This window comes from Oryctolagus cuniculus, chromosome 20 (genome assembly GCF_051225735.1).
Source record: "Oryctolagus cuniculus isolate XC-2025 breed Fujian yellow rabbit chromosome 20, ASM5122573v1, whole genome shotgun sequence".
Taxonomy (NCBI): domain Eukaryota; kingdom Metazoa; phylum Chordata; class Mammalia; order Lagomorpha; family Leporidae; genus Oryctolagus; species Oryctolagus cuniculus.
Window position 1 is genome coordinate 1919975 of NC_142886.1, and position 18370 is coordinate 1938344.

At 41.3% G+C, this 18370-nt stretch overlaps 2 pseudogenes; one reads left to right on the forward strand and one right to left on the reverse strand.

Moving 5' to 3' along the window:
- The first annotated feature begins 3991 nt into the window (after positions 1-3991).
- Positions 3992-8524, forward strand: LOC149120019 (SERPINE1 mRNA-binding protein 1-like; annotated as a pseudogene).
- A 3410-nt stretch (positions 8525-11934) lies between these two features.
- Positions 11935-17121, reverse strand: LOC149120020 (uncharacterized; annotated as a pseudogene).
- Between the last annotated feature and the right edge of the window lie 1249 nt (positions 17122-18370).

Below are 18370 nucleotides of genomic sequence, written 5' to 3' on the forward strand. Positions count from 1 at the left end.
ATTGCTTTTTCCAGAGCTAACAATGATCCAATGCAAACACCTAGTGCGCTCTTGCAAGAATTGTATCCTCCTCACCCCGTTAGGCCCACTGCAACAAGCAGGGTGAACTCTCAAGGCCTTGCTCCTAATAAGCTCTGGCAAGTGGACATCACCCACATTAACTCCTTTGTTAAACTTAAGTTTGTCCATGTGGTGGTAGATACTTATTCAAAGGTTGTATTTGCAACAGCCCAATCTGGAGAAAAGGCTAGTAATGTGATAAAGGCTCTCAAGTCAGCCATGTGGGTCTTCAGTATCCCTTGGACCATAAAGACATAATGGGTCACCATATACATCACAGGAATTTAATTCCTTCCTGAGGTCCTGGAACATACAGTGCCACAGGTATCCCATACAACCCACAGGGACAGGCAATCATTGAAACAACTCATAGGACTATTAAATATCTCTTACAAAGACAGAAAAACAATCTTATGCCCCCAGACACACCGTTTGCTTTGACTGAGGTTCTTTTCACTATCAATTTTCTTACTTTTGGTTCCCAAAGTGTCAGCCCAGCTTATAAACACTGGAGATCCTTTCCATCCCAGATCCCAGCCCCTATGTTTAGGTGGAAAGATCCCCTGATAAGAGAATGGAAGAGACCACACTCTCTGCTAACCAAGGGCCTAGGATATGCTTGTGTCTTTCCAGAGAATGTGGGACAGCACATTTGGGTACCAGCCAGAAACATCAAGCCTGCAACTCACAGTCAACCAGAACCAGCTGAACAAAATTGAGAGTCTGTCTTGTTAGTGGATGCACCTACTACCAATTGTCAAGCTGCCACTCTATCATCCTACCCTGAGGAACTGCCCATAGCCACATTCTCTACTGCTTTATACTCTACTAACTCTGGTCAGCCACTCAAATGGCCCACAGCCTGTGTGCAGTCACTCTGTTCCTGATTACCATTGTTCCTCATTCCTACTCCCATATGAGCAAGCACTCCTGTGGTCTCCCATTTTGAGGGCTGGTTAGTCAATTATGGGTAAGATCCCCTGGGGGACAACCTAAGACAGGCACAGCCACATACAGAGACCACATGGAAACAGAGTCAACAATGATATGACAAAGGATCATGCCTCCTGTTGCTCAAAAATAAATGAAAAGGGGGAAATGTGGTGGAATAAGGCCATGCCAAGATGGCCACAGGCAAGTGAGCATCAGTTACTCAAGAATGATTTCAAAACCCAGCTGGCAATGGAGCCTGCCACTCAACAGGCTGTGATTGGTTAGGGCATAAACCACCCCTTGACTGGATTGTCTGCCTCAGCTATATAAGCTACTGTACTAACTGAAATAAATGAGTCTGTGGGCTGCTCACCTCTGGCCAGCTTTCACCTGACTCCTGAAGTCTGTGTGGTAACTCTGTGCCTCTTACCCCCACTGCACTCCTCCTCTCAGAAATAATCCACAGCAACATCTGAAGTAGACTTTTAATTTTAGTAGCATCTTTGGTTTCTCGTATTTTGTGAGTGTTGACAGATACGAGCTATGTGACAAAGAAAAACTGGAAGATTTGGGGCAAGATAATCTCCCATCTCAGAATTCTATTACTGTGATGCTCTCTAAATCCCCTCCAAGCCTGAATGCTCAGTGGGTCTTGGACTTGCTACACACAATGATCCTGAGGTTATTCATTTTTTATCTGAAAGGCAGAGTTACACACACACACACACACACACACACAGAGAGAGAGAGAGAGAGAGAGAGAGAAGCAATCTTTACCTGCTGGTTTACTATCCAAATGGTCTCAATGGCTGGAGCTGGGCCAGTCAAAAGCCAGAAGCCAGGAGCTTCTTCTGGGTCTCCCTCATGGGTGCAGTACTTGGGCCATCCTCTATCGCTTTCTCATGTACATTAACAGGGACCTGGATCAGAAGTGGAGCATCTGGGACTTGAACTGGCACCCATATGGGATGCTGGTGTCACTGGCAGAAGCTTTACTGACACAGCCTAACCTTTTTAAAAAATATTTTTATTTTATTTTAAAGGCAGAGACAGAAATTTTTATCTGCTGGGTTATCCACAAATACCCACAAAATCCAGGGCTGGACCAGGCTAAATCCAGAAGCATGGAACTCCACCTGGGTATGCTATGTGGGTGGTAGGAATGGAGTCATCATTTGCTGCCTCCCAACATGCACATTAGCAGGATGTTGAAGTGGAGTCGGATTAGCCAGGACTTTTGAACCATAAATGCAAGTGGAGATCATTATACTTAGTAAAATAAGCAAGTCCTCAAAAGACAAATATCAGATTTTTCCTGATTTCTGGTAATTAATATACAGAGTACAAAACAATATAATGTATATGAGTAATGTTGGCATTTTAGGATTTGATTTTTAAAAAAGATTTATTTGAAAGGCAGAGATACAGAGAGGAGAGAGGGAGAGGGGGAGAGAAAGAGAGGGAAAGAGTGAGTAAGAGAGAGAACCTTCCATCCACTGGTTCACTCCCCAAATGGTTGCAACAGCAGGGGTTGGAACAGGCCAAAGCTAGGAGTCTGGAGCTTCTTCTGGGTCTCCCACATGGGTGGCAGAGGCCCAAGAACTCAGCCATCCACTGCCCTCCCAAGCACATCATCAAGGAGCTAGATCAGTAGTAGAGCAGCCAGGGTTTGAACTGGTACCCATATGGGATGCTGGCACTGCAAGCAGCAGCTTAGCCTTCTATGCCACAATCCTGGCCCTCATAGATTTGATTATTATTTATAGTCCTATATTCCTTGTCTATACTCCTGAGGAACAGTGGTTATTCTGCTTACTACTTGTTGAGCCTTTTATTTAGTGGATGATTAAGCTTGTGATTATAAAGTAAATTGAAAGTTTGTCATAGCAAACCTTAAAATATGAAAGGAATATGAAGGGGGAGTGTGGATGGAAGTATCATTCGCTCTTAAAACCATATATATGAAAAACATGAAATTTGTTGCCTGTCCTTCAAGTTAATTTTTAAAAAGAGTTATCTATTCATACACCACTGATTCTCTTGAATTGCTGTTGCCATACATTTTCCATATGGCACCAATTATTTCACCATTCTTCCACTTGAGTTGTACCATCAATGTGGAGTTTTCTCTGTATTTTCAGAATTCATGTTGCATTACGAGCTCTTTTGAAATTGTTGCCTTATACATCCTAGCACCTCAAACTACATCCTGTTCAGATATGTTGTAATAAGTTAATATGAGTTTATTTTAAGGCAAAAATATCAAAATTTATGCACTGTTTTTGTAGTATGCATTTCCCACCAATGTTCTGAAGACCCCTTTTATTATTATGGTTTCTCTCTGCATAGTGGACTTAGAATGTATTGAGAACTTTGCCTTTTTCATATCAAGATATAGCATATTTCAAGCACTTGGTTGGAATTCAGCATTGATGTATGAGTGACAGATGGGAACTCCTTGCAATTGATATCTCAGAAATAATCATCAAAGTTAAAAAAAAAGCTTAATTCATACAATTTGTGTGTGTGTGATTTTCAAAACTGTTTTTGAGAAACAGAGAGAGAGTGCTCCCATAAACTGGTTCATTCCCCAAATATTTGCAATGGCTGCAGCTGAGTCAAACATTTGAGAATCACTTTTATTTCACTTTCCCTGATATGAAGATATTCTTGATAGACTTGAAAATGCAAACTTATGCTTTTCACAGGAATTTCTAATCTCCTATAGATTCTTAATGTTTGGTTTATGGTGTTTTTGCCTTGAAGAAAGTTTTGATTTATGTGACTCAGATTTTATTTTATTTCTTTTGTGTCTTCTAGATTTTATGACTTCCTTTGTAAAGGTTTATTTATGGGCCATATTGTGGCAAGCAGACCAAGCTACTACCCACAAAGCCAGCATCTAGTATGTTCCCAGTCACAGAGGGGAGGGTAGTTACTGGAGTGAATTCAGTGGGTTCCTTTCCTTAGCCCAGTAAAGAAAAAAAGCCTGGAAACAATGGCAAGTGAGTGGAAACTTTATTGCTTATTTGTTTTGCAAGTGAAAGTGAGCAGCTCATCTGAGAGGTGAGATGGAGTGCCAGAGTGGGACACTGGCTTTTCCACAAGTGCACTGGGTTTTTAAGAATTTACTATTTTCTTATTGGGTCATCTTATGGGCTTTCCCATTGGATAGGGGTTTCACATACTGTATGCTCATTGGCTTGGGGCCCATAGTAATAGTGGGATTTTTGTTGGTGACAGTCTGAATGGGAATTTCTAAATGCTAACTTACTCTTTTGGTGGCCTCAGCCCTCTCTCTGCTAGTTCTGAGTGAAAAATTGCAACTAGTTTGAAGACTTTGCCAAAATCACAGGCTGTAGCACAGGATGCTACAATGGGGAGAGGTATGAGCAAGTCTCAGAGAAAACCACACTGTCACAGCCTACAGCCTGCATGCTAAAGACATTCTGCTAAAGCCTGAGAGGCCCACAGATGCCCAGCCCAACTGAACAGGCTCACCATTTGGGCACTGGTTCATGTTCTGGCTGCTTCAATTTTCTTTCCTTCATTTTGTTTTTATTAAAACATGTTTGCTTAATTTACAGCAAGCAGAAAATAGGCTGGGTCTTCTTTTGATCCAAACATTGATGTTTAAAGGTTGTACACAATATTTTTAAAAAGGACATATAAAAATACAATATTAGAAGTTTCCATAAGAAAGAAAATACAACTTTTAACCCCACAACTTTTCCTTTTTCAGAACTGCAAAACTACTGCTAGTAGTTTTATTTTTAAAACTACAGTTTTAAGAAATAGAGAGAGAGAGACAAAGAGAGACAGAGAAGTCTTCCATCTGATGGTTCACTCTCCAGTTGGCTGCGATGACTGGAGCTGTGCTGATTTGAGGCCAGGAGCTTCCTCCAGGTCTCCCACATGGGTGCAGGGGCCCAAGCATTTTGTGCCATCTTCTACTGCTTTCCCAGGCCATAGCAGAAAGCTGGATTGGAAGTGGAGCAGCCAGGTCTCAAACCAGCACCCATATGGGATGCCAGTGCTTCAGGCCAGGGCATTACCCCACTGTGCCACAGCGCCGGCCCCTAAAACTACAGTGTTAAGTAGACTCCTTCCCCCTGAGCTGGATCATCTTGTGGGAAGTACTGAAGCAGGAGCTCTTAACTCAAGGTGGCCCACGGCAATCTGTGGAGAAAAGCACCGCCAAGCCACAATCAGGGCTGGGCACCTACAGGAAGGCTTCTCTGCGTGGTTACCAACCAAGTAAACCAGTTATTTGACATTGAATCCGATCCATTCCAGATGCTGAAGGAGCAGAGACCAAGAAAAAAGAAGCCGGCAGAAGGGGGGCTGGGGGTGGGGTGCATTGGAGTCCCCATGGCCAATAATGCAGCTCAGGCAGAGGCCCAGACCAACTCCAAAGCAGCAGGCAAACAGCCATGGAAAGAGTCCCAGAAAGACCAATAAACTCACTGCCAGATTGGCCTGGTTGACAAGAAAGAGGAGGTGCAGCCACCTGTGGCATTCAAGAAAGAAGGAATAAGACATGTTGGAAGAAGACTGATCAACAACTTCAGGGTGAAGGAAAAATCATTGATAGAGGACCAAAAAGGTGACCACCTCTTGAATGGTGGTGAAGAAGGGTGAAGAAGCAGGTTTTCTTTTCTTTTAAACACTGAAAAACTGCTATTTATTTAAAAGGAAACTTTTCAATACAATAAAGAAATGGCAATAGCTGGTACATACATTAAATCAAAATATTTTCGTTAAGCACCAAGTAGCATCATTCTCATTCTTTTCATTAAGAGCACCTTTTTTATTAAAAGACTAATACTTTTAAGTTTTTAATCAAATTTAAAGCTGCCAATCAGAGCTTCTAATTAGCTTGAGATGACTGGGTAAACCTTCTTATAGTGTGAGCAAAAATGACTTATAAAAACTTTGTTTAACTGTAACTGAAGGGATTCACTGGCTTCAGGCTGAGAATCAGTGCTGGGGGCTAAACGCTACCCACAACAGAAAAATGAGTAATGAGTACCACGTATCAATGATAGATGACATATGGTTTCTTCCTAGTCAAAGGACTAATACCTAACTCTAATAGGTCTTGAAGGATTGACCCACAGGGACTGATTCAAATTCTTAACCTTCCAGGGTGAACAAGTCAAGGACAAGGAAAGAGGTGAAAGTCCTGCACCCTGGGTGGCAGGGGAAATGGCAGCAAACCAGGTGGGGAACATCAAGGAGTGTTTAAAGGCCAGGGAGAACAAAACAGCTGAGACTCAGACCCACAAAAGTACTAACTGCTCAGAAGGCAGTTCAACACATGTTTTGGGAGGAAGGACGTAATCCACTAACAGATTATATGCATCATATAAAGGAAAATGTCATTCAACAAGAGAGGGAAGATGTCTCTCCTAGCACAGAGACTCCTCAGCTGTTTGGGGAAGCTCTGAGGCTGAGGATCACCCTGGGATCCAGTCCACATTCCAAAGCCCTACCCCCTTGCAATTAAATCCACAAACCAAAACTTTATTAATGGAACTGTCTGCTCCAAAAAAGTGAAACACAAACACAAGCAAAGAAAACAAACTGAAGGGCCATTAGAGTAAGCTTTAATCCCTGCTACTATCCCTTCCCTGCAAGAACAGGATCTGCTCTGTTACTTCCATTGATTCACTTCTGCAAAGCTTGTCAAAACCCAGCATCTTACTGTTCCTGCTACATCCTCTCCTAATGAAAGCAAATACTATGCAAAAACACAAACACACCACAAATAGAAGCCAGCATCAACTTAATGACCCCCTGGAATATTACAAACCTAACCTAGGATATTTTAATCATCTTCTGACTTATTCACAGAATATCCATTTCTGTAATGTTTTGGGAGCATTGCAGACTTGGTTGCATTAGATTCCTCTTCTTGAAGTAGTTCAAAGTTTGAATGCAATTTAGATAATTTTCTAAATTATCTGAGGGGAAATTATCCTAAAAGGCCCAGGAAAAATCCCTTTTCCTCTATTCTCAGGCTCCAGTAATTCTTTTTCTCAGATCATAAAACCTAACCTAACAACTGGAAAGAGGATAAAAAGTCATACAAAAAATACAAAAAAAAAAAAAAAAAACGGAAAAGGGAACCAACATCATCATAAGGGTCTGTCAGGGTCATCACACTATCTCAACATGGCACAAGACAAAAAAAAATGGTACTTTGTTTAGCATAGTTATAGTCATTTTGTAAAGTATGCAAGAAATTAACAATTTATAAAAATAGGGGAAAGTTTTAATTGGGAGCATAAAACTAAAATGTCATTCTCTGGCCGGCGCCGCGGCTCACTAGGCTAATCCTCCGCCTAGCGGTGCCGGCACACCGGGTTCTAGTCCCGGTTGCGGCGCCGGATTCTGTCCCGGTTGCCCCTCTTCCAGGCCAGCTCTCTGCTGTGGCCAGGGAGTGCAGTGGAGGATGGCCCAGGTGCTTGGGCCCTGCACCCCATGGGAGACCAGGAAAAGCACCTGGCTCCTGGCTCCTGCCATCGGATCAGCGCGGTGCGCCGGCCGCAGCGCGCCAGCCGCGGCGGCCATTGGAGGGTGAACCAACGGCAAAGGAAGACCTTTCTCTCTGTCTCTCTCTCTCACTGTCCACTCTGCCTGTCAAAAAAAATAAAAAAATAAAAATAAAAAAAAAATAAAATGTCATTCTCTGGCAAAGAGTGCTTCCCAACATCAGGTCTACAGGTGGAAGTTGAGGCACAACTGTTGGCTCAAGGCTGCCTCAGGTCTGCTTCAGAGGGGCATGGATATTAGCAGATGAGAGGTGAGTTTTCTGTTGATACATTTATAATTGACTGACCTGAGGTAGTGGTGGTCTTAGAAGAGGTCAGGAGGCCATGGATGTGGAATGGGCCTAGGAGATGGATTTGGTTCTCATGGCAAATGTGAATTTGATAGACACAGTAAAAGCAATAGATCTTTATCACATTACAGTGGTCTAAAGCAGGTAGACAAATGTGGAGGTTGTGGGTCTCACAAATGGGAAACTGTCAAAGATGAATTAACTGACTTTGATTCATCAAAATGTGACTCAGGAAACACTTGAAGGTGAAGAACATCTAGTGGCCAACATGGAAAATGGGGAAATGTGAATGCAAGAGGTAAAAGAGAGTACAAAAGAGATTACTTTGGATGAGTGGAAGACAATTCATAAAGACAGGATAAAACTAGAATTTAATATCTGAAAATCAAATCAAGGTGCTGATTGGCAATGAAAGGATTTGTTTTTCATAAATCAAGGTGTGAAGAGGCTCATGCTGAAGATTCTATTATGGCCTATCATTTTTGGAAACCAGCAAATGATATAACATCTTAGCTAGAGATCAACTTTGGAGACTTAGGCCACCTAGAATATGGTGGTAGAAGAGGGCAGAGGTAGACATGGGCATGATGGATGTCATGATGGATGACCTAGTCCAGCAGGACTAAGTCAAGTGTTTCTGTTTCTGATATGAATGATCCAGAGGCATTTCTAGCTATGGCTTAATGGAATGTCCTAACAACCTTAGTTCCTTTGTGGACTTTCCTGTGCAATGCTTTTGCATGCTTAATGATCCCAAAGGACTAAGAAATTAAAAAAAAAAAGCCTAAAGATTGAATTTTATCTGTTTTGCAAATGAGTTTCTCTCACTACCCAGAAGTAACAAATATGGTAGTCACTTTTGTACTTAGGAATGTATTAGTAGCAAGGATGTTTTAATAATTTTCATAGATTATGAATTATTCATGGACACTTTTGCATGGCTGCTTGCAAATGTGCATTTCCAAACTTGAAGTGCAGGTGTTAATAGTGTGTAACAGTTTAATAAAAAATTGACTTTGTTGTTTATACATCCAGAAAAATCTTAAAAAATTAAAGAAATGTGCATAGCATGATTTTATAGCAAAACATGAACATTAACTGCAAACAGTAAATAAATGAAAGCTAGAAATACTATCCAATATATAGCAATCCTAGAATCAATCCCTCAAACACAATCCACAAGCAGTATCTAAAAACCATTGTCTTGTTCTTCACAGGCAAAACCTAGGTTTCCAAAACCAAAATTGGAAAGAGTACTCCTCTGAAAGAAATTTTTTCCCCACAATATTACCTAGATCTACAAGTAAACAATCTGAGATTTTAAAAAGATGTTAGCTTCTTACTCTGAAATCAGTTTGGATATGTCAAGTCACTTTTAGTTCCTCAAAGAAATCTTTCAGAGAAATTACAGAAATTATAGATGGTTAAGGATTTTATTTCCTCATTTTTAGTCAGCTACATTGATAACTAAAGCTGAGAGATGACTCTTGCTTAGAACTGATCCTTTTCCTGAAATATTTTAAACTTCACAACACAACCTCACCTAAAATGGGAGTGTTGTCTCTCAGCTTGCCACGCATTAAATAAAACTGAAGTGTGAAAAGCAAGCCTCCCTCATAAATAGGTAGGCACATTTTGATACAAATACACACTCTAAGTGCTATAAGCATCACCATTTAGTTTACACAATGCACACTCACACAAACAAAACTTACTTTGAAACAACTTACTTCTAATGGCACTAAGATAATTAGTCAGCAATTCTCATTAAACTTCAGAGTAATTATGTGAGAACATTCTTTCCCCCTTCAAATTGTTTCTGCCATCAATGATCTGCTCAACTTCTAAGGTGAGATTTTTGTATATTCCAAATCTGTACAGAAGCAGAATAAAAGCAGTGAAGGCTCTGTGTTTCAGCCAAAATCTCAATCACCCTGAAAATGTTGTTTAACCCAGCCGGGGGGCGGGGCAGTCCTACAAGTACTGGGGTTAACAAAAGAACTATTCTAAACTGTGTCATACATAAACTTTTTGAAAGATTTATTTGAAAGTCAGAGTTACACAGAGAGAGAAGGAGAGGTAGAGAGAGAGGTCTTCACTCCCCAATTGGCTACAGTGGCCAGAGCTGCACCAATCTGAAGCCAGGAGCTTCTTCTGGGTCTCCCAAGCAGGTGCAGGGGCCCAAGGATGTGGGCTATCTTCTACTGCTTTCCCAGGCCATAGCAGAGAGCTGGCTTGGAAGTGGAGCAGCCAGGTCTGGAACTGGCACTCATATGGGATGCCAGCACTGCAGGCAGTGGCTTAACCCATTACACCACAGTGCCAGCTCCATAAATAAAATATTAACAGGGGACTAGACATCTTAACAAGACCTAAAAGTTCACCATGAACCTACTGTGTTTGAACAGTCAGTGTTATACTGTGGCTGCTTCATTTTTGTATTAATCTATCTTTTTTTTAACTTTTATTTAACGAATATAAATTTCCAAAGTACGGATTATGGATTACAATGGCTTCCCCCCCCATAATGTCCCTCCCACCCGTAACCCTCCCCTTTCCCACTCCCTCTCCCCTTCCATTCACATGAGGATTCATTTTCATTTCTCTTTATATACAGAAGATCAGTTTAGCATGCATTAAGTAAAGATTTCAACAGTTTGCTCCCACACAGAAACATAAAGTGAAAAATAATAGATGATTTTTTAAATGATGATGAAATCAGATCAGACCTATTGTCATGTTTAATCCCATAAATAAAGGGGAGAGTGATCCAACATGGGAAGCGAGATACTCAGCAGACTCATAGAATGGCAGATGTCCTAAACAGCACTTTGGCCTCAGAATCAGCCCTTAAGGCATTCCGATCGGGCTGAAAAGCCCATGAGAGTATTTCAGGCATGGAAAGCCAAGACACTCTGGAAAAAAAAAAAAAAACCTAAATGAAAGATCTCCATGAGTGAGATCCCAGTGGAAAGAACAGGTCTTCAAAGAAGGAGGTACCTTTCTCTGAAGGGAGGAGAGAACCTCCACTTTGACTATGCCCTTGTCTAAACAAGAAAAGAGTCAGAGAACTCAAGGGGCTTCCATAGCCTTGGAAACTCATGACTGGTGCATAGGGAGATTACTGATGCCATAAACAGGAGTGTCAATTTGTAAAGTCAACAACAGGAGTCACTGTGCACTTACTCCTCATGTAGGATCTCTGTCCTTAATGTGCTGTACATTGAGACTTAATGCTATAACCAGTACTCAAACAGTATATTTCACTTTGTGTTTCTATGGGTGTGCAAACTGTTGAAATCTTTACTTAATGTATACTAAACTGATCTTCTGTAAAAAAAAAGAAGAAGAAATTAATCTATCTTATTAGCAAGTTACAGCTCTAGGTTTCCAGTTCTATGAAATATGGAGATGAAATTTCATTTTTAGTAAGACAATGTTGCAAATTCTAGTCAATCAACATCTTTTCAATGAATACTTCAAGCATAATGAGAATCTTTGAGAAAATTGCAGATCCCACAGATTTGTTTTTATTTTTTTTTAATTTTTTGACAGGCAGAGTGGACAGTGAGAGAGAGAGACAGAGAGAAAGGTCTTCCTTTCGCCGTTGGTTCACCCTCCAATGGCCACCATGGCCAGCGCACTGCAGCTGGCGCACCGCGCCGATCCGATGGCAGGAGCCAGGTGCTTTTCCTGGTCTCCCGTGGGGTGCAGGGCCCAAGGACTTGGGCCATCCTCCACTGCACTCCCTGGCCACAGCAGAGAGCTGGCCTGGAAGAGGGGCAACCGGGACAGAATCCGGCACCTCGACCAGGACTAGAACCCGGTGTGCCGGCGCCGCAAAATGGAGGATTAGCCTAGTGAGCCGTGGCACCGGCCGACCCCACAAATTTGTACCTGCCCATGACATTAAGTAAATTGGACTCTTCAGAGTGGCTTCTAAATAACATGTCATTTTAATTATAACTGGATACATGGAAGGCTAACAAGTATTTCTAAAGTATCATTACAACATTGTACTTCTGATAATTTAAGTAAACCACACTATGAGTAAAATAATGATATATGCCTAAAGATTATCATGGTTTATGTTATCAGTAGCCACTGGACTTAGGACTAGTCTAAGATCTTGATCTAAATTTTGACCTAGACCTAGACTGTGATCTTGACTGAACTTTGGATTTAGGTAGTCCTTTTCTCCCTGGTTCCTTTTCATCACTTGAGCCAGACTTATAATGTGTTTTGGAACCTGTTTTAGGGGTGCCTTTAATTTTTTTGTGAGATGCAGATCTAGAATGTGATTTAGTCTCCAATTATTTATTGGGCTGGGATATCACGATCTTTGGTGTTTGAATCTAACAATGTTGGAACGGCTTCTGCTACCGTGAAGTCTTCTAATCAGTCTACTGTTTCTAGGGCTATAAGATTTATACTTGTAATTAAAAGACTGACTTCTTGCTCTCCCTTCATAACATTAGATTCTAGAACATCAATATTTGTCAAATCATCATGACATAAAGAACTATACACATTCCTCCCTTCCTTGGCTTCCTTCTGATTTGGTGTCTTCTGATTGCCCTGTGCAAATTGTATTTTTGATGCCCACAAATCTATTTTCTGTCCAAGTTATGTAAAGCATTTTTGGAATCATGAGCATCCTCAAATTGAATGTAAGCAAATCCTCTTGGATGGTGAATGTAGAAATCAAGTGGAACATACACATGAACTTTAGGATCATAACAACAAAATTTTCACCATAAGTCTTCAGACCTGGTGTTGTCCACTACGTTCCTGACAGAGATGTGTTTGCAGGGCACAGGTAGTGGCGTGAATCTTGCTCAGGGTACTAATAGGCTCAGCAAACCACTTGCAGCCAAGTCTGACACAGACACACAACTTTTTTTTTTAACTTTTTTTTTTAACATTTATTTATTTATTTGAGCTGGTGCCATGGCTCAGTTGGCTAATCCTCCACCTGTGGTGCTGGCACCCTGGGTTCTAGTCTCAGATGGGGCACCAGATTCTGTCCCAGTTGCTCCTCTTCCAGCCCAGCTCTCTGCTGTGGCCAGGGAAGGCAGTGGAGGATGGCCCAAGTGCTTGGGTCCTGCACCCACATGGGAGACCAGGAGGAAGCACCTGGCTCCTGGCTTCATATCAGTGCATCGCACCGGCCGTAGTGGCTACTTGAGGGGTGAACCAACAGAAGGAAGACCTTTCTCTCTGTCTCTCTCTCTCTCACTGTCTAACTCTGCCTGTAAAAAAAAACATGATAATCGGATTGATATACCTTCTTAAAAAAAGATTTATTTGTTTATTTGAAACTCAAAGTTACAGAGAGGGAGAGATGGGGGAGAGAGAGTGAGAGAGTAGAGGGAGAGGGAGAGAGAGAGGGAGAGAAAAAGCAAGAAAGAGAGAGAAAGAGGGAGATGGAGGGAGGGAGGGAGGGAGAGAGAGAGAGAGAGAGAGAGATCTTCCATCCACTGGTTCACTCTCCAGATTTCTTCAAAGGCCAGTGCTGGGCCATGCCAAAACCAAAGCCAGAAGCTTTATCCAAGTGAAGCAGCCAGAACAAGAGGTAATGCCCATGTGGGGTGCTGCCAATAAAAGTGGGTGACTTTACCCACTATGCCACAATGTTGACTCTGAGTCTGCTCTATTTCTGATCCAGCTCCCTGCTAATGCACCTAGAAAAGAAGCAGAAGGTTGTCAAAGTACTTGGGCCCCACCACCCATGCAAGTGATCTGGATGACACTCATGGCTCCTGACTTCTGCTGGGCCTAGTTCTGGTCATAGCCATTTGGGGTGTGACTCAGCAGATGGAAGACTTCTCCTCTGTGTCTTTTCCTCTCACTCTGTACTCTTTCAAATAAACAAAAATAAATCTTAAAAAAGTGAAAGGGGCTTATTTAGCCTACACAGACATGTTAATGATTTTTCAAGTAGGAAACAATAGGTTTTAAAATATCGGCAAACACAGACTATGATTCATGTGACACGATGAATTACTTTTGTCCTACCCTGATATAAACACACATACTGGCCCCTGGTTTTGGCCTGGCCAAGTCCCAGCTGTTACAGCCATCTGGTGAGTGAACCAGTGGGTGAGACAAATCTCTCCCTCTCATTCTGCCACTATGTCTTTCAAATAAACTTTTTAAAAAAGATTTGAACTTAGGGACTTTGAGATATTAATCAAAATGCTGAGTCAGATACTCCTCTCAATGTGTCTTCCGTGGGCCAGCTCCCCATGTGTGACTTTTTTTTTACTCTCTTTCTATAGATGACTCACAAATTTATGGCTGTAGCCTCTGAATTAGAAACAATCTAGTGGACATTTCCATTTGGATGGAATTTAGCATGATTATATCATATACTGGAAAGATCAGACTGCTGTTTCTCATAATTCTTGGTAGAAAAGGTTGGAAATTGACAGCATGGGACACTTAAATTCAGGTTCTCTACCTAAGGTTGGTGCCTTTCTTCAGTGACTTAGGTTTGATTCACCAGCACCTCCTACAGACCCTGGTACCTGACCTGAGAGAATTTTCATTGATTCAGCTTTATTTGCATGTCATTGTTCTTTTAAGGTCAACAAGTCCTTTGGAAGGTGATTACCTTTATCCCACAAGTTCAAAGTACTGTAATTTATATTCATGATGAGAATATTTCCTAAAAGTGAGCAGGGATTCTTCTCAGAGAGCAATCATCACTGAAAGTCTGAATCTATGTAAATCCCCTTAGAGTCTTTAATCCATTGGAATTAATAATCACAGAGAACTCAAGGTAGCACATTAGATTTAAAGCAGTTCAATTCAAGCAAGTAAAGGAAACTTGGACTGAAAAGAGAAATCTTTGCACCAACAGGTTGGGTTTTAAGATTGAAATTGACAATCTCTATAGGACATGCATTGCCATTTTCAGTTCTTTAGAATGATGCTTTTCTTTTAAGGTTTCCATTAATTAAAATATATAAAAGTAACATATGCTTATTGGAACTATGACAATACTACAAACCCCTAGAAGTGACTGTTATTAATAGCCCACAGTGCATTTCTTATGCTGCTACAGGCTCAAAAACTGGATACCAATAGGTTTCATACATGAATAGTGTTGAATTATCTATTTTCTTATTTATTTTATGTCTTCAGTAATAGAACTATAACAGGTTGAACTATGTGTTTGCTTATTTATTTATGTCTTCAGTAATGGAACTATGCAATGTATATTACTCTGCAACTTGCTTTTCTCACTTAATGCTATAATACGGACAGCTCCTCAGTCAGGTAACATAGCCTTCCATTTTGTAAATAACTTATAATATGAGCTACTCCTCAGGAAGTTCATTGAAATGCACACTATGAAAAAGTATGTGTAGATTTAAAAAATCTGCATCAAAATAAAATAGTAATTTGTCACAATCTGTTTGCCCAGGATCTAGTTTGGGGCACTAAGAAGGTTAAGACATCAATTTGAAAAAGCCCTTATCAGAGCAACAGGAATTCTGCAGGAGAAGGAAAATGAACACTACCTTGATGGTGCAGCATGGATGGGAAAATGGCAACCCCATGGATGCCTTGTGGCAATTGTATGTGGACAAGACCGCAAGGAAATCAGCAATTTATGAGGGGTAAATTTATTTAAGAAGGGCTGAGGTGATGTTAAAGATGAAGCCCACAGTGGCAGACCATCCACATCAATCTGCAAGGATAACATTAGGCTTGTTCATACCCTAATTGAAGAGGACTGATGAATAGCAACAGAAACAAGAGCCAACAGTACAGACATCTCCACTGTTCAGCTTACATAATTCTGACTAGAAAAACCAAAGACTAACATTCTTGTTCAGTGGGTGTGCAAAAACTGTTGTTCCCAGAACAGCTATAGAAATATTGTTTTCAATAGAAAGATTTTTAACTAAAAGCACCTCTTGCAAACACTGCAATAATATGAGGAGTTACACTAGGTAACTCATTAGGTCATTTCCCTATCAGAGTGAGAAAGGGACAAAAGCCCTTGAAGAGTGGACAAAGTGCTTGCTTCTCCCTGGAAGCTGTCTTAACCACACTTAGTTTTATGCCAAGAGAAGACTACACAGCATTGTAGGCCTTGCTCCTGATTGGTTGGTTATTCTAGTCTTCTAATTGTTACCCTCCCCCTCTGGTTGCTATTCTACCCTTCTGATTGCTTTTTATCCCTGCTTTGTGATTGGCTGTTAGTCTAATCCTCCCTGATTGGTTAAATCTAGGAATGGTTTTCAGAAAGCAACCAGAGAGAGCAACTGTATGTATAAAATGGCTAGCCCTCACAGGCTTAACTGGGAGATGCTCTCTTGGAACCCCACTCCTCACTGCTGCAACAAGGGGATTCTCACTTTCAATAAATTTTGCTTTGCTCACTGTCCCTGTCTGCATGGAAATTCTTCTTTAATGTGAGGTAAGAACTGAGATGGCTTTCATCATCCTGCAACAATACAAGATGAAACATGAATTTACCAGTATGATTCCTAAGTCAAAGCACAGTCAAGACAATGGCTACCAAGAGGTGGAAGTGGTCCAGTCAAAGTAGAAACAGAGAATGATCACATCTGAAAGCTCCAGCAGAAAAACACCTGGAAAAGCTTCACCAAGGAGTATCTCTGCACTACAGCAATGCATTGGTTCATTTATCTCATCAAAAAGGGGTAATTTTGTGAGAGTTTCCATGGGGTATAGCTAGGCATCTATACCATAATTCTGTTTGGGCTCCCTATGACTTCTTTATGTTTTATAATCTTAAAACTTTTTTTTAAAGACATGCAGTTTTCTTTAGTTACTAATGTAAAAATCCAGCAATACCATGTTTAAATTCCCAGAAACCTCAGTTCTTAGGGGTGAATTAAATGGCAAAGTATCTTGATTCACAAAAGTGTCTTGATCTTCACTGAAATGTGAAGAAGTAAACTTTTCAAATTTAAATTTAATTTTTCAATTCCATTTTTAATGAACATTTTGTGTATATCTTTTTTATATAATAAAGCATTTATTTTTGAAGAAGCATTTCTTTCCATCACTAAGATTTCTGAGTTACAGAGAGGACTAGTTTTTCCAATTACCTTAATAAATGAGAAGAAGAAGGGAAAAGGGGAGCCACATATTTCTGTCTGCCAGATACTATAGGAGGTACTTTCCATAAGCGGTATACTTTGATCTTGGTTGCCTATTTCTAGTCCTGCCTCAATCCCTTCTCTAAACACAGAGGAGCATGTCAGCCTTTGCTCAAAGTCTCCTCCCCCCAGCCCCATGGTTCCCATGTTCTCCATGATACAGTACTAACTGATTAGTAATACAAGCTACTAACCTGGCCCACAGGCCTTCCAGTTTGCTCTAACTTCCCTCTTCTGTCTTCCCATATCCCCATCCTTTCTCTTTGTATCCCAGCTCACCTGAACGACCTACAGTTTCCCCAATTTCCAGGCCCTGTCAATCCTCAGGGCCCTTGTACTGCCTCCTTCTGTTCTCATGGTCCTTCTTCACCTCTTCTTCTGGCTGTTATTCCACTCACCAGTGAGTACTCACTGCTCTTTGGCTTTTTCAGAATGTCTTTTGCAGGGCGGTTTGTGAATTAGTGAAACAAGAGCATGCTGTAGTCATTTACAACCAGTAACTCTTGGTAAATTAACAGAAGTTTGTTGCTTAGCCAGTCAAATTTGGCTGCAGGTCTAGGTCATTCTCCTGGGCAGATCCTCTAAAAGCTCTGCTGATGGAGTTCATGGAGTCTCTTCCATCCTGTAATTGTACTATCCAGAGCACTTGACTTCCTTGGCTATTGAGGCAGTAGAAGAGAATATAAATGGGTGACTTTCTGGCCATGAGACGTATTGGTTTCAAAGTGCCCCTGATACCTGTACTCTCAGACTTCTACTAGCACTGGTACATGGCCCTGATTTCAGAGGTCTAAGGTCTGATGCAAGTACAAAGCCAGAAGAAAGGAGAAGTGGACATAGAAGAGTGCCTGCAATCTCTACCACAGGTGTGATGCCAGCAACCGCTTCTGTTTAGAGGGATTACTGTGCAGTGTTAGAAGGATGGTGTAGGTGGCTCTCACCCACTAGAGTGTGCATTTTGTGAGGGTGAAGTCTTTTATAGTATTCATTTTTATGTCTCTGGAATCTGGCAGTGTCACCCACATGACAAATAGTCAAGAAAGTCAGTTAAACAAATCTATTCATCCACATTTCTGAGTGATCCAAGTTTATTTTTTTTTCTTATTTGACAGAGTTAGACAGTGTGTGAGAGAGACAGAAAGAAAGGTCTTCCTTCTGTTGGTTCACCCCCCAAATGGCTGCTACAGCCAGAGCTATGCCGATCTGAAGCCAGGAGCCAAGTGCCTCCCTCTGGTCTGCCATGTGGGTGCAGGGGCCCAAGCACCTGGGCCATCTTCCACTGCCTTCTCGGGCCACAGCAGAGAGCTGGACTGGAAGAGGAGCAACTGGTACTAGAACCTGGTGCCCATATGAGATGCTGGTGCCACAGGCAGAGGATTAACCAAAT